The following is a 22,327-nucleotide window of genomic DNA, read 5'->3' on the forward strand; positions in this document are numbered from 1 at the left end:
TTGCTATCCATTTATCATAACAGATTAGTATAATGGGCCAGAAGCACAAAACAGGCAAAAGAAATACCTAGAAATATTTTCAGAAATAGAAATATAGAATTAGAATTATAGAGTCAATAAGTCAAGCACATAATCTCATCCATAGTTTCTATTTGAAGGCATGAACATATGGAATATATAATCAAGGATTTTTTTTTACTCTGCCCTTGTAAAATGTACCAAAAGCTCATGATCCTTCTTGAGGTTGGCACCATATGTGGCAAAGGAGGTGGAGGAGGAAAAAGGAAATGGGAGGTGGTGGTCAGTTGAGCATCAGAATATAAGTCATTTTATACCTCATACCCAATTAAAGGCTATTTGAATGTAGAAAACAGAACTGCACCCTCACACCATACAGCAGTTGTTCTGTCTAGCAAAACTATTGAATGTGAAGATATCTCTTTACACAATGTTGGAGGAAACCAATATTTCCCTTAGCATGATTATGGATTATGCCAGCATAAAGCCAAAAGAGCACAGTGGTTATCCCAAATCATGATTTTGCAGTTTATGTGTAATGTTTTTGAAAAAACATTTTGTCATCATCTGTTAACCAAACACAGGTAAAGGGTTCAGTACTGGTACCCTAGTTCAGGAATACTCTTTGAATTAAGGAGACAATTCGACTGGAATTTGTCTGGAGATAGCTGCATGGATAAACATCACTTACACCTGCAGATTTGATTTTTCTGGTGCTGAAGAGGTTGGTATTCATTTCCTCAGCACCCATCATTGCTCCCCTCAATTTACTGTAAAGCCCTAAAGCTTCCTTATATGTCCATTCTCTGCTGCATCGCAAGCAGAGTGGATTGTAGATGCATCTAGCAACTCCCCCCAAATCCAGATGTACAATGCTTACAGAAGCACTGAGACCTCTGCACAACCACCTTAGATCTCAATGCTGTGAGTCTGATGATGGTAGGAGGTAGCAAGTCTTTCTCTGGTACTGCGTGCTCACCATAAAACACAGAAAAGACAGTTTTGGGGCTTTAAGAATAGAGAATCACTCCTCTTATATCATGATTCATCAGCAGCCCTGTTTCGCCTCCTGCCTCCCCATCACACTCACACTCACAAGTGGAAATTTAAGAGCTGGCAATACATTCATCTTATATTCATCACAAGGACAGTATTACTTTTTTGTTTTTAATCAGGAGAAACAACAATTTCCAAAAACCAAGATATCCCTTGCCCTATCCAAAGCCTCTTACATTAAAAGAGACTGAAACCAGTTTAAAACCATTTGTTTCCATGGGATCTTATGGTTCTGAATCAAAGCCTATAGGATCAAAGCCGACACTAGGTATTTTTCAAGTGTAGGCGAACAAAATTTTGGCACCCCCCCCCCCCAAACCAATCACTGAAAAATAAAAGCGTTGGATAAGCGAAAATAATAAGGAGGGATTAAGGGAAAGCATATTAAACATCAAATTACATTAAGATTTTACAAACTAAGCACCAAAACATCATGTTTTACAACAAATCAACAGAAAAAGCAGTCTCAACTGCGCCCCCGTATGTTTTGCACCACAGGCGACTGCCTAATTTGCCTCATTGTTGGACCGCCTCTGTATAGGATACAAGAGACAGTAATCCAGGTTAAAACAATTTCTTTCCATGTGATCCTATGGGTTTGTATCAAAGCCCATAGGATACAAGAGACAGTGATGCAAGTTAAAACAATTTCTTTCCATGGAATTCTATGGTTCTACACCAAAGCCCATAGTATACAAAAGACAGTGATGCAGGTCAAAACTACTGCTGGCTGTTGAGCAATGAAACACGACCGGAAACTGTGATGGTTCCCATCGCACCTATTTTTCAGTTGTAAACATGGGAGTAAAGTGTGATGAGAGGTAGGAGCTCTGGACATGATTGTTGGCCCATGTTCAGAGTTCCCTCCTTTCAACACATTTCTGCCTCTTTTCAATCTTGGAACATACCTCTCCATGTCTGAAACAAGGCTGAAGTGTCCTACCAGGGGGAAATTTCTCAATGTGATGAGGTCAGTTGCCAGAGTTCCCTTTTTTCAGGACACTTCTGCCTCTTTTCAACCACAGAGGGCTATGCATGATAGCCAGAAGTAGTTTAACTCATGTGATGAGCTCAGTGCCTCTCCATGCTTGAAAAGAGGCTGAAGTGTCCTTTGAAAGGGAAATTTCTCAATGTGATAAGGTGGTTAGAATGCAACACATTATATATACAATGCAACACATTGTACTGTGTGGCTTCTGAATTTAGAAAAAAAAATGTGGCTAAACAGAGGTTGCATGAGCACCTGTAAATGTTTGCCTGAAATTAATCTTGAATTCCTGAACATTCTTTTATTCATCCTATAATTGGCTGGGTGTGTGCAATTTCAATCCAGATCTAGTTCAAAATTTCCATTGTTGATATCCTGATCTGTAGATACGACTTTTCCTGTTAGAGATCATTACAATAAAAATGTTCATAGTATGTGCCATATAAATAATGATTGAACACATGCCAAAATATTGACAATCTTATATCTATACCAGAGGAGTATGGGACAGACTAGACTGATGCATAAACATGTTGAAATGGGCATTTTCCTTAAAGCTTGACATCTTTGAGAGTTCATTGTCACCGAAGAGGCAGACTGGGTTTTCATCATGAGACTAATGCCACTGTGTTCGCCTCATGTTCCGAGCATGTTCTTTTTTGTTAATCTTTGGTGTGCAAAGAAAGCCTGGGGCCAGATTGTTGAGATTGTTACACAGAGCAAACAGTTTAGAGGAAAGGAAATAACAAGCCAAGCAATAACATTGGGGGGAAAGATCTCAGGATTCTAGTATATTGGCAAACGAGGGAGGAAATGTTAGCTGGAAATGTAGCACCTCGAATTCTCACAAAGCTGGTAGCGGTTGTTTTCGTTACATCATTGTTTTACTTGTTTGCATCATCTTAGGGTTTAATTAGATGCAATGTTAAGCATTGATTAAACTCTGTATGTTTAGCTTTCATTTGCTAAGTAGTGGCATCTGGTGGGTTTATGTGTGACAAAGAAGCACATCTAGACCATGATAGAGGGTAACAAAGGATTTAACCTTGGTGTGAATCCTGCCCTCCAGCGGGTGATATTTACAGGTGGGAAACATATAATTGGCAATTAATTCCTAGCTGCAATTCTCTCTCTCTCTCTCTCTCTCTCTCTACCTCCCTCTCCCTTTCTCTCCCTGTCTCTCTCTCTCAATGTCCAAGAGAGGGAGAATAAAGCAATTATAATTTGCCTTAGTTATAATCCCTCCCCAAAGCATATCAACTGGAAATTTCCAGGTAATATGAACCACATAATTAGAAGGTAAACAAGTCAGTCAGTCAACCTCTTTTCCTGCCCCTTCATCTCCAGTACTCTCACAGAAACTAAACCTTTTAAAAAAGCTATATCTAGGAACTCAGGCCATGATCCAAGCTACAGAAAGAGAATGTCCTTGTCAGCCTACTTAGGTTGTATCCCCAAAGAACAGTAGCCTTGAGTAACAGCTGGGACAGTCACAAGTGTTCCATCATTTGCAGAGCCATGTGTTCACTTTCAGAGTTCCTCATCAGGGCTGTGGGACAGAACTGTGGTTGCCCAACAGGGAGAATGGAACAAATGTACACCAGGTGTACACCACAAGGAGTTAGTGGTTGCCTCTTTTGTGCAGAGTTTGAAACATTCTGACCACTCACACATCTCTTAGATGAAATGGTGCAATTGGATTCTTGCCAAACTGCCTGTACCTTTGAAACATGATGTGCTAATAAGATTTCATGCAGAAGACAGTGCTGGTTTTTGTCCCTTCACTTTGAAGAATGCCATCACTGTGTTGTATCCTGGCCTGCACCTAAGCTGTCAGATGAGCCTGACTGAGGTTAGTCCTGTTCAACCTGTGATTGTGCCTGCACCGGATCTATCAGATGAATCTGGGTTGGGGCCTAGGATTCCCAGGCAGCCAGAGTTGGATCAAGCTGCTGTCCCTGGCCAACCAGAGTTTGTCTCTGAGGATTCTGGGAACAAGCATACAATGGTTTCAAGCAGGTACCTTGAACCACATTCCTTGAGAGAGTCAAGGTTGAACCATCCCTTGGCAGATGGGCATTTCAGTTCTGTCAACTAATGAGGTTGACAGAAAGAAAGTTATATTTCAACAGGGACAGGAAAGGGAGGTTTTAAGACGAAGCAAAAGGCTGTTAACGAGAAAAGGTTTTGAACAAACTTCCCACAGAAAGCAGCCTTGATTTCAGCTTTAAGAGGAACTGCTTCTGAGAAGGATTTTCAGAGGTGGTAACTTTGCTCATCAAGCGTGATTCCTGTTCATGGACTCATAGAATCATGTTCCTTGTTCCTTTGGATTTTCATGACAAGTTGATGTAGCCTTGTATCTTGAGTTTTGTTCCAGTCCTAGTTTTGCTCTTGGAGAATTTTGGATTATTCAGTGATTGTTTCTGAAAGTCTTTTAGTTTGGATTCCTTGTTCCAGTCAAAGATCTTGTTATTTGTTCCAGGTTTGTTCCTATTCCTTGAACTAATTTTAATACCTTGTTGGAGTTTATTCATCTGTTTGATTTTCATGGACCCTTGCTCCATGTCTTTCAAGTATCTTGTACCTGATGGACTAAAATCTTGTTTCATTGACTTTGAACTTTGATCTGCTATTGCTTACATATATTCTTCAATAAACAACTTGCTTTGCTTATATAGTCTGGGGCTCCAGCATGGTTTTCAGGTGTCTCTGCAGTCTAGGGGTGCAACACACTAGTTCAAAAGGGATCAAATTAGGTTTTAAACCAGTAGTTCCCAACTCTTTTTTGATCAGGGCTCACTTGACCAGGGCCCAATTTAACCAGGGATCACTTGACCAGGGATCACTTTGAGGAGGTACCACTCTCTTGATCCAGAAATGGGAAATGCATGTCTACTAACCCCACAGTAGTTTGCTACTATTCCAATCCATTGCATCATAGCTGTGGAATTTTACATTTTCTGATCCACTGTCAAAAATGAATTAAAAGATATATTGCTACAATAGAATCTTCTACAGGATGTAGTTGTCACAATTTACGGTTTCTATTGATAGTTTTGAGTTTCCCATTTGAGTTATTTTTCTGCTGACCAGCAATAATAAGGGAGCAGCAACACTTTTAATATTAAACAGATAAGGAATTCATTAGGTGAATAAACTACACCTGCTAAAATTCCTTTCCCCTGACTATAGCAATTTCGTTCTTCTTTGCATTTCATTCCTCTATATGATTTTATAGCACAAGAAAAATCTTACTTCAGTTGACTTCCCTTGCAATCTTACAGTATTTAGGGGGCAATAAAGTATATGCATAACCTTTCTCCCATAGTACATAGCCTGCATTCATAATCACTGTAAACTCTGCTTTGTCAAATGATTGACTACACCACTGGTGGAGTTTTCTGTCTCTTTGATAGTAAGGTGCCAAGTGCATAGAAAGGATAATGAAAGGAAATTTAATCTCCTCTGACAGAAATCTACTGCTTTCTTCACCTTGGTACAAGAGGACAGATAGAGATGAGGCACATTTTTCTAGGTGTATACTTAGGTTGTTATATGCCTACATTTGGGAGTACAAATAAAGAAAAAAGAAAAACTTCATTAATGAACCAGGATAATCTGAGGTTTCACATCACTCATAATCATAGTGGTAAATTCATGCGTCACTGCTTCATGTGCTCAACAGCCCAGAAAAAAAATCAGATTCTATTCTCAGTGCAACACTTCTCATTAGCTTATTTTTCAATATGTGGGGGTAACTGTACTGATTTGTTGTCCCTTATTCATTTCTGGGGATGTATACATGTATGTCCACACACTGGTTTTTATATCATTTCGGAACCTTCCCTCTCTGGAATGGTTTTATTTTATTTTCTAATAGTTTTCTAGCCTCTCCCCTCCCATTTTTTTAATGATGACTTTCCTCTTCCTCACTATCCTCCTGTGATTTTTGCTCTGCTTGTCATGGTTAATGTGTGTTGCATTTGTGGCATGTCCTGAAGATGGTTGCATCAAGACACAAGCTTTTGGGGTTGGATGACTGACAGCAGTTCTTCATTCTTCACTGTTTATTTTATATCTTCTGCCACACAGGTGGCAGAAGCAGGATATCATCATTAGGGCTGTGGTGTTGTCAAAATGATTTTAGCAAGCTTCAACACAGTGATATAGGGGAAAACATTGCGTTCTAGAATATTGTGTTAAATGTAGCTATTACACAAGCAATCTGAAGATCTGAAGTATTGTTCATAATGGTGCTGTTGGATTATCCTTTTCAGTGCCAGAGAACAAGTATTATATGGAGAGCCATGCTGCAAAATCAAATCTTGGCTTTGCACTCTCATTCTCAATCTGCAAACCCTGCTCTTCTTTTTGCTGATGTGGTTGATGGGTCTCAAAGAATGATAAGCTTCACCCACATCATGGATAATCAAAGGAAGAAAACCTATCCCTTTTCTTTTTTTTCTCCCTCCCTTTTGAGCCTATTTCTACTTTTTGGTTATTTTCATAAATGACTTTGTTTTCTCTTTTTCAATGGAAAATATCTAAAGCTTGGTCTCAACAAGATTCCCCTCTCTTTGCCTTCTCCTTCCATTAAACCCTGTAATTTCCTCCCCCCATGCATTTATAGCGTTTTCTTACAAGGGACTAACTAACTATTATAAATTTACCAGAGCCCCTCTGATCTTGGAAGCTATGCAGGATGAGCTCTGGTTAATATTTGGAAGGGAGATTGCCAAAGAATGCTGTGTGCTGTAAGACATAATGCAGAGGAAGGAACTGAAAAAAAAACAAACCACCTGTGAATATTCCTTTTCTATGAAACCCTATGCCATATGTTGACAGGAGATTTGAAGGCATATGCACATGCACATGCTTGAGATCTCTAAGATCATCTGGTAAAATTTGCTCTACCAGTAGAAAAACAACTATACAGGCAGAATGGGCATTTGCTTAACCTTTACCCCCTTCAACCTCAACATCTTTGACTTGGGAATAAGTTGCAAATGAAAGAATGAAAGAATGAATAAGTTCCTTACTGTAAAACCTTTAACTCTTTCTACCTTCCTTGTAGCTGTAAGGAGTTGTCCCTTGTTCAAATTATAGCTTTATCAATATTCCTCATATGAAATTGATGTAATATATTCCAGCAGAAATGCCACAGCAATAAATGAAATGATCCAATCCACGCCAAAGCCAGTATCATATCTCATCTAATTCCTCAAGTTGATGGAAAGTAGTTTCCTTTCTTCCCTTCATTGGCTAGAAAATAAAAAGTTGACCTTTCCAAACATCCAAACCATGACAGGGTGTGTATGAGTGAGAGAGAGTAAAATAATTGCAGATGTATTTGCATCATATATTTTATGCAAGCAAGCCATCTACTGCTGATTGTATCATATATCAAAACAGTATACTTTGACTTTTCGGCATGCTTGTTTTTTTCCTCCAGATATGCATCATTTATATATAGTGAATGTGAAATTTCAGTTTAAAAGCAACCATTTTCCTCACTTTTCTGATTATCCTCTAATTCCTGCAATTTGAAAAAAATATAAAAATCATTGCAAATCTGTGGCTTTTAGAAGAAGTTTTTAAAAACTGTTATGCAGTTACCTAGATGAACTTGATAACATTTCTTCCATTCTGTTACCTCCTATGAACAATTAAAAAGAGAAGCTTGATACGCTGGAAGCAACTATATTTGGGGGAAGGTTTAACTATCTTTCATAGGTTTCTGATTTTAAACATCTCTGGAAGTTTTGTGTTACCATATTTATTCAAGTCTAATGCTCACATTGTTGGGGCTAAATTACACTGCCAAAATCAAGGTGCACATTAGATTTAATGGTCAAGTTAGAGTCGTACACATATACCCACGTGGAGGAACTCAGGCTCTGGAGTCTGGACAGGGAGATGTGTGTGTGTTTGTGTGCATGTGTAAAGAAGCTATTCCCAGTGGTGGATCCAAGGCAGCATGGTGCCCAAAAAAGGAGGAGGAGCACCCAGCTGGTGAGCCAGTTATTGCTGCCACTAATTTGGTTTTAATCTGTTTAATTGATTGATATGTTTTAATTGCTCATGTTTTAGAGTGTTGATATTTTGTTAAGATGTATTTTAATGTTTGTAAGCTGCTTTGAGTCCCCTTTGGGGTGGAGAAAGGTGGGATAGAAATAAATAAATAAATAAGCCATAGATCTTGCCTCCCAGGTGGCCCTTAGAGTCTCTCGTCCTCCTCAGTTTTGAAGGCCTCATAAATGAAGCCAGTTGGGAATTTTGAGAGGATGGAAAGTTTGCCAGCCTCAGCTTGACAGAGGGGCATGACATCCCAAATGACCTTGTTCATGCTGCCTATCTCCCTGATGTGGTTTGCCAGCACTGTTGGGTGCATTAGATTCAAGACAAATCCATTTTTTTTCTATAATGTGTGCCTTGAAAATTGAGGTGCACATTACATCCAATGACACATTATACTCAAGTAAAAACATTATTATGGTAAAATGCTGTGAATGCATCCTGGGTCTTCCTCAGTAAAATATCCATGAAATAATGAAACCATAAAAAAACATTGACCCACTTTATTTGATCCCTGCCCTTTTAAAATTGATTGAACCTGAGAATGAGCAAAGAGATGGAGCATCCTGATGTGGGTCCAGCTTGGGCCACCTTAGCCTTCTCTGAGCTGAGAGCAAACTCTGATGATCATGGTAGCTAAAAATAAGTTGATGGTCTGAGTACAACTACAGGCATAGGGATTAGATTGGGGTGTATTTCCAGAACCAGCTATCTGAGGCACTCCATTTGTTAGCACGAAAGAGCATCTGCTATCCCATTTTTCATGCCAGCCACATGGAAAGCCATAAACAAAATATTGTAATGGAGGTATATGTGCTAACCAAGAACATAACATGTAGAGACCTGTTAATAACCTGAACTGCATTGTCCTAGTTATCTGAATGCTGTGATGGGTTTTATGTGTATGAGAAATATTGTAAGAAATGTACTTACAATGCGCTCTACGTGGGGCTGCCTTTGATGACGGTTCGGAAACTACAGTTGGTACAAAGATCAGCGGCCAGGGTGATAACAGGAGCAGGCTATAGGGAGCGGTTAACACCCCTTTTTAAGCAGCTCCGCTGGCTACCAATAAGTTTCCGGGCCCAATTCAAGGTGCAGGTTATCACCTATAAAGCCCTAAATGGTTCAGGACCTGCTTATCTTCATGACCGCCTCCTCCCCTATGAACCCATGCGGGCCCTGAAATCTTCTGAGGAGGACCTCCTCTCACTCCTACCCCTGTCTCAGGCGCGATTGGTGGGGACGAGAGAGAGGGCCTTCTCGGTGGTGGCCCCTCGGCTCCGGAATTCCCTCCCCAGGGAGATCAGGCTGTCACCCTCATTGTCCATCTTTCGAAAGGACCTTAAAACATGGTTATTTCGATGTGCATTCAAATAAATAGTTCCGGTTAGTTATTAGTGGCCACAACTACTGCACTTTATCACACCCCACTCTTATTGATTGAACTCTGTAATGAGATCCTTAATTCCCTCTTGTAGAGTCTGCTGAATTTTATCTTACAGTTTGCATATTATGTTCAGATTCGAATGTTCTAATGTTTTATGTTGATGTTTTATACTGGGTTGTATGTTTATACTATTTTACTTGTTTTACACTGGTTTAATTATGCTGTATTCTATTGTATTTTGGAACTACGCTTGTCCCCATGTGAGCCGCTCTGAGTCCCCACTGGGGAGATGGGAGCGGGATATAAAAATAAAGTTATTATTATTATTATTATTACTACTACTACTACTGTAAAAGGACCTGGTGGGAGTTCAAAACCTAAAACAGAGTTTAGATGGCTAATGGGTTCCTGAAAATCTCCTACGAAACCTCAAAAAAAAGAAGAAGACTACCCAGAAACCTGGTTATTTAAACATCTCTTTAGGATCTTGCAGTATTGAGCTATGATATTAATCCTGATACCCTAGAAAACAAAATAGGTACTAGAACCCCAATTTCTCATGCACAAGAGGGAAACCCAGCCTCAGTTAAAGCCACAACATCCTTCATTAGTGAGCCGCACTGTACTGCATCAGCTCTACCAGAATACCAAAATCCCCTCTTTTCTCCCTGGTTATGGTGATGCCAACAAAGTTTCCCAGAAATGGGTAGGGACTTTTCAGACCTCTCCCTCTGGCTGCTGTGGTGACAGGAAAGACTCAAGCCCATATGGACAGTATACCTGTTCACTTTGGAACTTATCGTGTTGTCACACTAATATTGAAGTGTGGGCCCTGCTATCTACACTGACAATTTTATGTATCATGTGGTAAAACTGGGTTGACCAAATTTACTCTGCATTATGGATTGGAAGTCCCTAAATGTCATCTAGACATCCTGGTTCAACCTCTGGTCCAAATTAGGGGCCAATGTGGACAAGCTATATGTCTGCTAACTCATGGAAACACTGTGAATTGTATAGGTGTTCTTAGGCAAAAATTGGTTAGAGATGGTTGGGTTTTCTCTTTCTCTGAAATAAAGCCTATTGTTCCTGGCATTCAATGGTAGTCTCGCAGTCAAATACTAAATAGATGTGACCAGGGCCGTAGCCAGAAAAAAATTTCGGGAGGGGTTTTGAAAATTTTGGGGGGGGGGGGTTGAACCCCTAGCACATACCCCTCCCCGCTACAAACCTGTCAATATCTGCTTGAGATAGTGCCTGGAGGGACTCTTAATGTTTTGCATCTCATAGACTTAGCATGGGGATTTGGTTAACCAGTTAAAATTCATGAGTAAATGAAATTTTTTTTATAACTTGAAATTTTTTGGGGGGGGGGGGGGGTTGAACCCCTAACCCCCCCCCCCCCTCGCTACAGGCCTGGATGTGACCCAACTTAGCTTAAAAAATCAGACAGGATCTTGTTAAAATGTTTAATGGAAATAGTAGAAATAATCTCTTGAAAAATAATAGTTGCAGGATTAGAATTTCTTTTCTATCCAAAACATGTTCACTTCTAGTATAATTGTGATTTTTTTGTTTTGTTTCAGAGGTTCTTTGTGACTTAGCAAAACTCCAGAGATATAGCTGCCTAAATCTTCTTGGAATCTATTAGAAATTTTTGAAGTTTGCCAGCCTAGGCTGCTTACACTATGTGCACAGATCTGATTCTGGGTATTTAAGAATTCCCCAAAAGAGTGGCATTTGGAAATGAAAATGATAACACAACCTTTCACAAAGTTCAGAATGGACAAGCTATGAATATAATTCATCTTAATCTTTTAAAATCCTTTCTTGAATACCACACTGAAAAATACTTAGAATTCGAATCCATATGGAAGTTAGCATTGAAGGTTGTCAGCCAAACACTCTTTCTACATAACAGCCTCTAAAGAAAAGTGGAAATCAGACGGGAGAAATGTCTTTTACTTTTTACATTCATGAGTAAAGCTGTACTCCATGTGATTATTTCACAGATCTGTTTTCTTAACAAAGGAATAAACCTGCAGCAAATATTGGCAAAGATGAGCACATCAGGGTAAGTCTTGCTTAACCTACAGAAACATAAGTATCATTATGGTTACTTGAATTAAAGATGATTTAAGTGCTTGGCTAGGTACTTAAGTTTCATAGATTTTAACAGGAAAACAGTGAGAATTTCTCTCTCTCCCTCTGCACTCATTCAGTTGACTTATTCATTGTGGTTCCTTATTGAGCTGTTCATTAAAGTGTGAGGCTGTAAATAAGATATGAATAAAGGTCACAGGTGGCCCTGGACATCTTGGTACATTAGGTAGAGAATTTGAAAGTCACTGTCTCTTATAATATTAAAGTCAATAATTGGTAGCATATTGGTAGAAAAAGAGCTGATTTTCAGTTTCATATTTAGCCTATTTTTAATATATATAAGTGTGCTTACCTAGTTGTGCTTCTCAATATCATGTATTTGGTAACTGGCATAGAGCAAATGTGGAAAATTCAGTGGGTTGGGGTTCATTCTTCTGCCCCGAATCCTCTGGGAACCACACAGTCTGTCAACTTTTTTTCATTTATTATAACACAATTTTGATTTGTTTTTAACTGCTTTGTGTTCTGTGCTGGGAGAAAAGTAGAATACAAATTAAATGAGTTAACAAATCCTCTTTAAGTCCGCTTCTGGTTTTTGAAAAAAATTTGGAAAGAACTAAAGATTGAATTACAACAGCTGTAATCCCACATCACTGTAATGTAATATAAGGTCTGTCCAATTTATCTCCATTCCCTAAACTCTCCCTATGCTTTGTATAACTATTTTTATACATATATAACCCTCTCTATGATCATTTAGTGAGCAGTGGAAGTTCAGGAAAAGCAGACACAATTTAGCTGTGTTCCTACAGCCAAAAGCATGAGAACAACATCATACAGGACTTCCTGGAGGTGCTTGGAAGTTCATTTAGATAAACTTACAGAACCTACCTTGTTCATAACTTGGGGACTGCCTGTAGGCTGCAGCTACCATGAAAAATGCTAATTGGGGTGCAGAATTAATTAATTAATTAATTTACATCACTTTTACCCCGCTTTTCTCCCCGAGGGGACTCAAAGTGGCTTACAATAAATAGGCAAAAATTCAATGCCTAAAAACAATGTAAAAACAACGATTCATATAAAACAATCTACAAAACAACAATTCATATAAAACAGATACCATTAAAAAATAAAATCACATTATATAAAATTTTAAGCATGTCCAAAATTAGAAGGATGTTTCCAGACCATCATTTTCAGTGAGACTAACAAGGAGGGGGTTCAGCTTCTAATGGTGACAGTCTTGTGTGTTTTTGTAAACATATATATAATGAAATAGCTTGGAAATGGTACCCAAGTTTAGCCATTAAATTCATTTATGTATGATATACACAATAAACATATAGTCTGAAGACAATTTTATACACAATATTTTTAACATTTTGTGCATGAAACAATGCTTGTGTACACTGAATCCTCAAAAGCAAAGCTGTCATCATCTCAGCCACCCATGTGGACAATTTTGCATTTTGAAATATTTCAGATTCCAGCTAAGAAATGCTAAATCTATTTGTTGAAGTTTGGCACAATGATTAAATAAAGAAGGTTTTAAAGAGATACTAATTAAGAGAAATGATATGCTACAACTGAGGTCGCAAGAGGAACTAGCAAACAAGTATAAGAACTTTACATGGCTACAATACCACCAATTACAAGAAATATATAATAAAGATAAAAAGAATGGATTCAATGAAAAAGACGACTTTTGGGAAAAACTGATAAAATTAGAGAAAAAAGAGATAACCAGAATATATAATAAACTCTTAGAATGGTCAACGGAGACGGAACTCATAAAGAATTGCATGTTTAAATGGTCTGCGAACATTGGAAGAAATATAAAACTCAAGGAATGGGAAAAAATTTGGAACATAAAACTAAACTATACCTATGCATCTGACTTAAAAGAAAACTGCCTAAAAATGATGCATAGGTGGTACATGACCCCCAAAAAGATTAGTATTATGTATAAAAATTCGGAAAACAAATGCTGGAAATGCCATCAGCATGAAGGCAGCTTTTACCACATGTGATGGTCCTGCAAACAAGCAACAAAATATTGGAGTATGATTCATGAAACATCCCAGAAGATCCTAAAAATAAAATTTGAAAAGAAACCAGAGTTTTACCTATTAGGCATGACAAATCCAGACATGAATTTAAACAAAAACCAGGACATCTTATTCACATACCTTACAACAGCGGCTAGAATGGTTTATGCCAAAATATGGAGACAAAAAGAAACCCCATCAAAGGAACAATGGCTGGAAAAAGTTTCAGAAATAAAAGATATGGATAAATTAACTTTCTTATTAAAGAAAGTCACAGCTAAACAAATAAGACTAACGGATTGGAAATACTATGAAGACTATATGCAAGGACTAAACTAATTGTGATAGGTAACAAATAGTATTAAAAGAGAAAAAAATGAAGAACAGAAGGAGATCAAACAAAAGAATTCCATTTGGAATATAGAAGAAATAGATTTAAAGAAGAGAAAATATTCACGAAGAAGATTAATGGAAGTTAAACATTACCCTCCCCCCCTCTCTTTTTTTTTTATCCCCCCCTGTCTCCCCCTCTTTTTTCTTCTTTTCCTACTTTACTATACAAAGTATTGTTCCCCCACTTTTACTGTATTGTTTTTTGAAAATTGTAAATAAAAAAAGAAGGCTTCTATTTTTAGTTTGCTTTAATAGACTCCTATGTGTGCTTGTGTCTTTCTTAGTGTGTTTACCAGAAATCTAGCAGCCTCATTTTTCTTGGCAATAAATAAAAATATTTATTCTATTTTTTCCTCAAAATGTATCCTTCTGGTTTCTTTCTGGTGTAAAGTTTACTTATCATTGCCCACAAGCTTGTCACCCATTCTTCTCGGTTGCTTGAAGCTGTGATGTGATGTTTTTTCTCAGGGGAATGTTAGTGTCTTCCTCTATGGTGCTTAGACTTCCCTAGAGGTTTGTTACCTCAGCAGGACCTTTGTCCACCGAGGCTCACTGAAAGCTGTGTCAGTCCACATGTCACTTTGTTGATCTCCACATGAGAGCTAGACTGCTGAGTTTCTAGAGTTTTGTCAGTTTACTTAAGTCTTAGGCATTTCAGTTTGTTTGTTTCAAATGTTTCATGAACATACAGGGGCCTTTTTAAAATATGTTCTTGCCATTCTTTTGCATTTATAATAGATGTGGCATGAATTCCACTAAACAATTTATACTACAAAATGTGACTAGATACTGTATCTTTAAGGGACACATCAATTTTAAGGATTTCAATTTTATTGTCCTGGTATATGACTATCCTTGAACATGTGGTGTGAGTGGTAACTTATTCTTTTCTGTGTATTGCATAGACTTAAAGTAGATCTACCCCAGAGTCAGACATGAATGGACTTGACGTCAGGGGAAAACCTTTACTTTTTTAAAAAAAGTAGATCTACATTGATTACAAATCCTGGAGCTAATCCGTGGCCTTGGGATGATTTAGACTGCCACCTCACTAGCCGCTGCTTCTTTGTTTGGGCATTTCCTTTCTTTTATTCACATTTGAACTCACATGCTCTCCTCTCTCCCACAGGAAAGATTGTTTGTAGTTGTAAAAGAAATGCCTTTCAGGCTGTTTCCTATTAATAAAAAAGGTAAAGGTTTCCCCTGACGTTAAGCCCAGTCATGTCTGACTCTGGGGGTTGGTGCTCATCTCCATTTCTAAGCCGAAGAGCCAGCGTTGTCCGTAAACACCTCCAAGGTCATGTGGCTGGCATGACTGCATGGAGTGCCATTACCTTCCCGCCGGAGTGGTACCTATTGATTTACTCACGTGTGCATATTTTCGAACTGCTAGGTTGGCAGAAGCTGGAGCAACAGCGGGCACTCACTCCGCTCCTGGGATTTGAACCTGGGACCTTTCAGTCTGCAAGTTCAGCAGCTCAGTGCTTTAACACACTTTGCCACCGGGGCACTGTTTCCTATTAATAGATCAACAAAAAAGAGGCAAAATCATGTTATATGTTCAAGGCAAAAACACTGTTGTCCTGCCGTCATTGCAATTTGCCTTTGTCATATAGTAAACTCTTTAGCCCAGGCATGGGCAACCTTCAGCCCTCCAGATGTTTTTTGACTTCAATTCTCACAATTCCTAACAGCTGACAGGCTGTTAGAAATTGTGGGAGTTGAAGTCTAAAACACCTGGAGGGCTGAAGTTTGCCCATGACTGCTTTAGCCAGTGTTGCAAATGATCTGTGTCAATGAAATTTCATGCTGAAGACAAACCTTCCCATTAGGGGCAGGCAAAGCTTTGGAGTTCTGCTTCATAATTTGGAGATTTGTATGATTCATAAATCTGAATCTCCGAATTACTAACCGGAAACGGATCCCTCCAAACATTAAGAATTGAAACAGAAGCTTCTGAAACCTTCAGAGAGATAATAAAGATTTGTTGTTTCAGAGCTTTTTAAAATATAACTTACTATGTCTGGGGTGGGGGTGGGGGCTGATGTGATTGACAAGTGCTTCTGTATGCTGGGGTTTTTTCCCTTGACAGCCAATCAGATAAAGAAAGCCAGTCACTCAGATCTCTGCAAAAATGTTCTCCTCCCCTCAGCATCTCTGTGTCTTTGTGGTCTTAGCACAAAAAAAGAAGATAAATACTTGTGTCTGGAGGTCCATTCTGTTTTCTGTATGTTTCTTAAAACTTAAACTTATAGTAGGTTTTCATCATTCTTTGTTTCTGTCCCTTTATTTCCAGTCTAGAACCTTCTTCTGTTGAAATGATCCAACCCCAAACTGCAGCCCCATTCTTCTAGTGTGAGCAGAATTCTGGGAAATGTAGTATGGGAAGGTGAAGACCTTTGTAGCAGAATATTTAAAACCCTAAACTACATTTCCCAGAAATCTGCTCATGCCAAAAGAATGGGGCTGCCTGCATTAAAGCCCTAGTATATGTTATTTTTTAAAATTCTTAAAAATCAGTGGATATACGTATTATTCTGAGACTTGGCAGGCTTGCTGCTCTTCTCATGTTGTCTCACTGTGCCATAAATTAAGGGGATACCTCTTGTAGTATTATTATTTTTAATTAAAAAACCTTTAAAAAATACTAAAACTCAGTAGATGAACAAATCTTTCTGAAACTGTGCAGGATTGATGCCATGCTTTTGTTATCCCATGCAGAAATTCAAGGTGATAGCTCTTTAGATAGATAGATAGATAGATAGATAGATAGATAGATAGACTTTAAAAATCCTTTAAAATTCGTGGATGACCAAAATATTCTGAAACCTGGTAGACTTAGAGTTTTAAATGTTGCCTACAAGTGTTTCATCCTGATATACATAAAAATTACTGAGAAACGAGCCTCTAAATTTCTCCCATTGCTGCTAATGGAACAAATCTTTACAAAACATTTATAAGCTTCAGAGATTAGGATCACTAATCAGAACAGGAGCCTTCCAAACCTTTACAAAATGAAGTGGGTGTAAAGCTCCTAGGCAGCGTGAACACTGGGAACCAACACGGAGGCCAATAAACAATCTAATATCTTTATTAAAGCAATAAAAGTTTCAAACAAAAACAAGCAGAATAGATAGTCAAGCAGTTGACCTTTTAGGAAAGATCAAAGTTAGTCCAAAAATAAAAGTCTTATGTCCAATATTAGAGTCCAAAGTCCAAAGTGCAATAACCGAAACACACTCAAACTTAATGGAAGTTTGAGTGGGGAAAGGAGCAAAGTTCCTCAGGAAAATACTTGAAGTAATAGTTCAGAGCAAGGTTTCAAGGCAAGGCTAAGGCTGTTCGTGATGGATCTGAAACGCAGTCCAAACTTGGCAAGGGACGAGACGCAACGCCTGGTCTACTCGAGAGTAAGTGCGCCAGCAGGCCGCTTGGAAGTTCAGAATCAAGAGACGATGTATTCTTTAATCAGAAGTTCAGTTGACACCGCGACAGAGATTCTCTGCGCAGAACTTTTATTGAAGTCCAAGAGCTCCCCCAGAGCAAGTGCTTGACTCCCCAAATCTTTCCAAGAGAAACGAGCTGCTAACAACGAGGCGCCAGATGCCTGCCTCCCCAATTCTTCCAAAGAGAACTGGCTTAGCCACAATCGCCTCGCTCTGCTAATTTCACACTTCTCCTTAAACTTTGTCTTTGAGAGCGGTCTGTTTTGAAAGTAGCCCTTCTATCAAACTCTAAACTCTCCAGAGATCTGGGAAGAACCGGCAACATCTCAAGGGCATTCCTAATTGGCTCTGGCACAGCAATGTCAACAGGAGTCATCTGGAAAGGGATTGAATCTTGCTGAGGTGGGAAAAAACCCAAATCCTCTTCAGTTTGATCAGCAATGGCTATGGCATCAGGGGCCAAAGGTGCCTGAGACATCACAGTGGGGGCCATCCAAATCTCTGAAACGAATTACTATTTGGATTTCAGCCACTTTGCACACCGTTACATGAGGTATACGTATGAAAAATTGGGCTTCTTTGTTTTGACATTCCTTTCTTTTATTCACACCCGAACCCACATACACTTCTCTTTACCAGTGAAAACAGAATGTGGGAATTTAAGCGAGACATCTATGTATTTTTCCCTCTTCTTTCTATTCTTTTCAATGAAATCTTTATATGGAAACTTCTGTGAACATTTTGTTAAAAGCGAATACAGCTCCTGGAGTTGACAGGTGTCACTGGGTTTAGGAAATGTCTACACAGACACACCCTCAATCTCAATTTTGCACATCCTACGTTTTTCACTGTGTGATGCCTTTTCATGCACTCACCTTCACCTAGAATGTGTTATTGAGGTATTTGAATAGTGTGATGTACCCTTCCCCTCTCAACAATTGACAAAAAAACTCAATTGGAAAACCAGAACAATGTGATCTTGACATTTTACATACTAATTATTTCATTTACCAGTGTACATAATTACATCAGATATACATTTATAAGTGTAGGTGACAGAATAAAAGCATTTTAATACAACAATGTGTTTTGTTTAAAAAATCTAGGTACAATTTGCTTCACAAGATATGAAAACAATAATTGTACAATTATACGGTACTTAGCAGAAAGTAAGAAATCCTTTTTTATGGTTCTTTCAATCCTATTTGCATGTAATTTGCACAGCATAAATAACAATATCTGGAGGTAATTACACAGTTTCTTCTCAGAATAAAATTAAACTTTAATGTGCTTTCCCCCTGATTACTATAAAACCCCTCCTGAAATACATCCTATACAAATCTAAAAACAGGAGTGCATATCAAAAATACATCAAGTTATATCTGTATTCTGTAATTGCAAAATATACATTTGAAGCTCTCATTTTGAAATGCACTATTCTTATCAAACAGGACTTAGCAACATGTGACTGTATGAGTATTCCTTCCCTAATAAAGTCCTATGCAATTGTTAGGTTCACCATAAGTTGAGAGGCGATAAAAAGCTGTGTGTATGCATTGATGCGTACACAGGCATGCATGCACACATACTATATGGAATTTAGTGAAGTATGGTTCTAAGTAAACCTGTAGTATTTTACTTTTCAAATGAGCTACTGGATTTGTAAAAATTGCTTTACTGACTCTCTTACTATGAGAAAGTGCAAAGTTCTCCATACACTCTATTAGAATGAAATCTGATTGATTTGAGACTTGCTGCTACTGGCATTTCAAGGTCTCCCTTTATTAGCAGCAAAAGCATATCTTGTTATAGATTTATTACCCTTCTGATTTGTTTTCCTATTATGAGAATGCAGGGACGGTGACACTTCTAGCCCAGTCTTGCAGTGCTACCCCCTTCATACCCTTGGCTCCTGGGACAGTATTGGCGTGCTGGCTGTGGGGGGCGGCCGGGCTCCTCTTCCCTCTCCCTGGCTAGCAGAATAGCACCTCTAAGATGTTCAGCCCTGCACCCACATTCCTGTTCTCATTGAGGTGATTGGTGCAGGTGGTGGGTGTCTAACTTCATGACTTGCACTGGCTGTGGTGCCGCTGAGGCTTCGGTTTCAGCCAGTTGCTGCTTGGCACCATGTGCCGCCATGTGGGCTGAGAGGTGGCAGAGTGTCAGGTGTGCCCCGCCTCCCTGTCCTTCTGTATCATTGCTGCCTGCACTGGGGCTTGGCAGGGATGTGATTGGGTGCCAGTTCAGCTGCGTTGCTGACCCTGGCACCCAGCCTATACCTCAGGCACACTCCGGGTGGCCTCCACATTGTCAGCTGTGGTGGCAGCGGTGTCCTAGTTTTCCTGGGCTCGATTGGGGGCCTTGAGGCAGCTGTTTTGGCATTGCTGTGGAGACTGCCCTGGTGGCAGCCATTTTGGCATCACCTTATGACCAGCCCTGGCAGCAGCTATTGTGTTGTCCCCAGACGAGGACAGCTATTTTGCATAGCTCCACGTGAGTGTGGCCATCTTGTGTGGCTCCACATTTTGTTTGGCTCCATGTGGGGGCAGCCAATTGGTTCACTATTAGAGCAAAAGGACTTTTAAAAACTAAACTAAACAATACAAAACAAATGCATAGACGAATACAATAGAGGAGAAATAAGCTGGATCAGCCCTGTTATTACATGGATGGGAAATGATCGCCAATCACCTTACATAATTAGTGATTTACCAGGCCCTACAGGATTGCCCCTCCACCCCACACATCTGGGCGATATACACACACACACACACACACACACACACACACACACACACACACTTTAATTTTAGCAAATCTCAACTTAATTATGGCAGGACATAACTTGAATATAGCAAGGATATTAATGGTGATCATTAATGATTCTAAAGATGGCACCAAGATGATCATGTCATATGACACTGGAATACATATCCCTGATATAGAGGGGTTTTCCAGGATCTATAACATCTCAAATGGCAGTGGGCTTCATCCTTGCTTGTTTCATAGCATAATTTTGTTTTTGTTTTCAACAGCAACAGAAAAATGTTCGGAGACCTAAGGGCAAGTACTCAGCAAAATAGGCACTGGCAAAATGCCCACTCTTTAAGGAGGCTCTATTGTTAAAAAGCCTTTTCTTTGCTGTGTCTTTGCTTTAAGAGGCAGAACACAGTGTGGAGAGAATGGTGGCTTCAGAACACCCAAGTGATAATCCAGAAGCACATCAAGAACAGTCAAGCCAGCTGTAGCTGTGATGAAACCTGAACCTGAGCTTCAGCTGATGGGCAACGCTACTTCATTTTCAGGTAATAATGGCAAAAACACATGGCCGTGGAGTTAGCCCAGATCACAGGAGGTTTCTACATGTCAGCCTAGAAGAAATCCATTGTAGATAGAAAAGATCTTGGAGCTAACTAGCTCACTAGACTAGTTTCTAAGGAAGGTAAGAAGGTAAAAATAAAAAAAAATCTAAATAGCTACATTTTGCCAGGAGAGCGGGCAAAATGTGGCTTCTCAGGTTGAAGACAAAGGCTGAAGAGAAACAAAATGGGGCTGACCAAATGGTCAAAACCTTGGGGCAATTAACATTTCAATAGATAGAGGAAGATACCTCATCCCTAAAGGATCACATTACTACAACAAGATGAGGAAATGAACGTAAACAGGAAAGCAAGAAAAGGAAAACAGCAAAGGCCTGTCTAGGCATGCATGGGAATACGGAGAGGGTTCCCTCAGTCTAATCCTATCCTTTACCTAACTACTTGAGACTTGTGCAGTCCAGGATGACAACTAACAGTTTCCCTGAGTGGTCAACCTAGAAACTGTACAGTTTATTACATCCAAGAACTATGGTATTTTGCTCAAATTAGCTGAGGAGTAGGTCCTAGATTGCCTTGGCTTAATCCACACCAAATTCATGCCCCTTTAATAATGTTTTGCAGGTCACAAAAAGGTTAATTAGCTAACTTTAATAAAAGTAAATTGTAGGGGGTGATACGGAAACGTGATGTATATATTCAGTTTTATCATATTTATTTACTGTTTTGTTCTAAGTGTTTTATTCAACTTACTATATGGTGTGTAAGCATGTTTTAACAAGCCTTTTGATACTATAAAATGGCCTAAGGGCTAATCAATAAATTTACTACTAATAATAACAGATACCCCTCATTAATTCCATATTGTTGTGCGGTCTCATCATTTCGGGGGTTGGATGGCAATATTGTCATTCAAAATAATCAAAGATTGCCTCAAAATAATCAAAGATTGTACCAAAGATAATGGAAAGACTTTAAGTTATCAGCTTGGCATTACTACAGATCGGCATTACTGGCAAGACACATCATGCAAGGGTTGTGAAAAATAATTTGCTAAGTTGAATAATATTTTAAAATTATTTTTGCTATGTGATTTTAATTAAAAAAAATTCTCCCAAGATTTTATATTATAGTAGTTTCTCAAAGAATGCTTTTTTAAAAAAAGCTATGCACAAATTCATACTAGATTTTTTTATTTTATTTTAAATAAGTTATCACAGCCTTAAACAGCTTGATACTTGTCCACAATGGATTTAAATATCTATGTAAAACATATTTCAATCAGATTTTTCTTCTCCATATTATATTGAAAGCAAATTAATTTGGCTCATGGTGAGCAAAAGTCTTGAATAACTGAAACTGCCAAACTTCTAAGCAAAGTATGACTTATGCAAAACAATGACACACAAAAAGGATTATATTACAGGTAGGGAATAAACTGCAAATATGTTTTTTAAAAGAAAAGAAGATGATTCATACCTTTAAAT

The sequence above is a fragment of the Anolis carolinensis genome, chromosome 4 (genome assembly GCF_035594765.1).
Source record: "Anolis carolinensis isolate JA03-04 chromosome 4, rAnoCar3.1.pri, whole genome shotgun sequence".
NCBI classification, from domain to species: domain Eukaryota; kingdom Metazoa; phylum Chordata; class Lepidosauria; order Squamata; family Dactyloidae; genus Anolis; species Anolis carolinensis.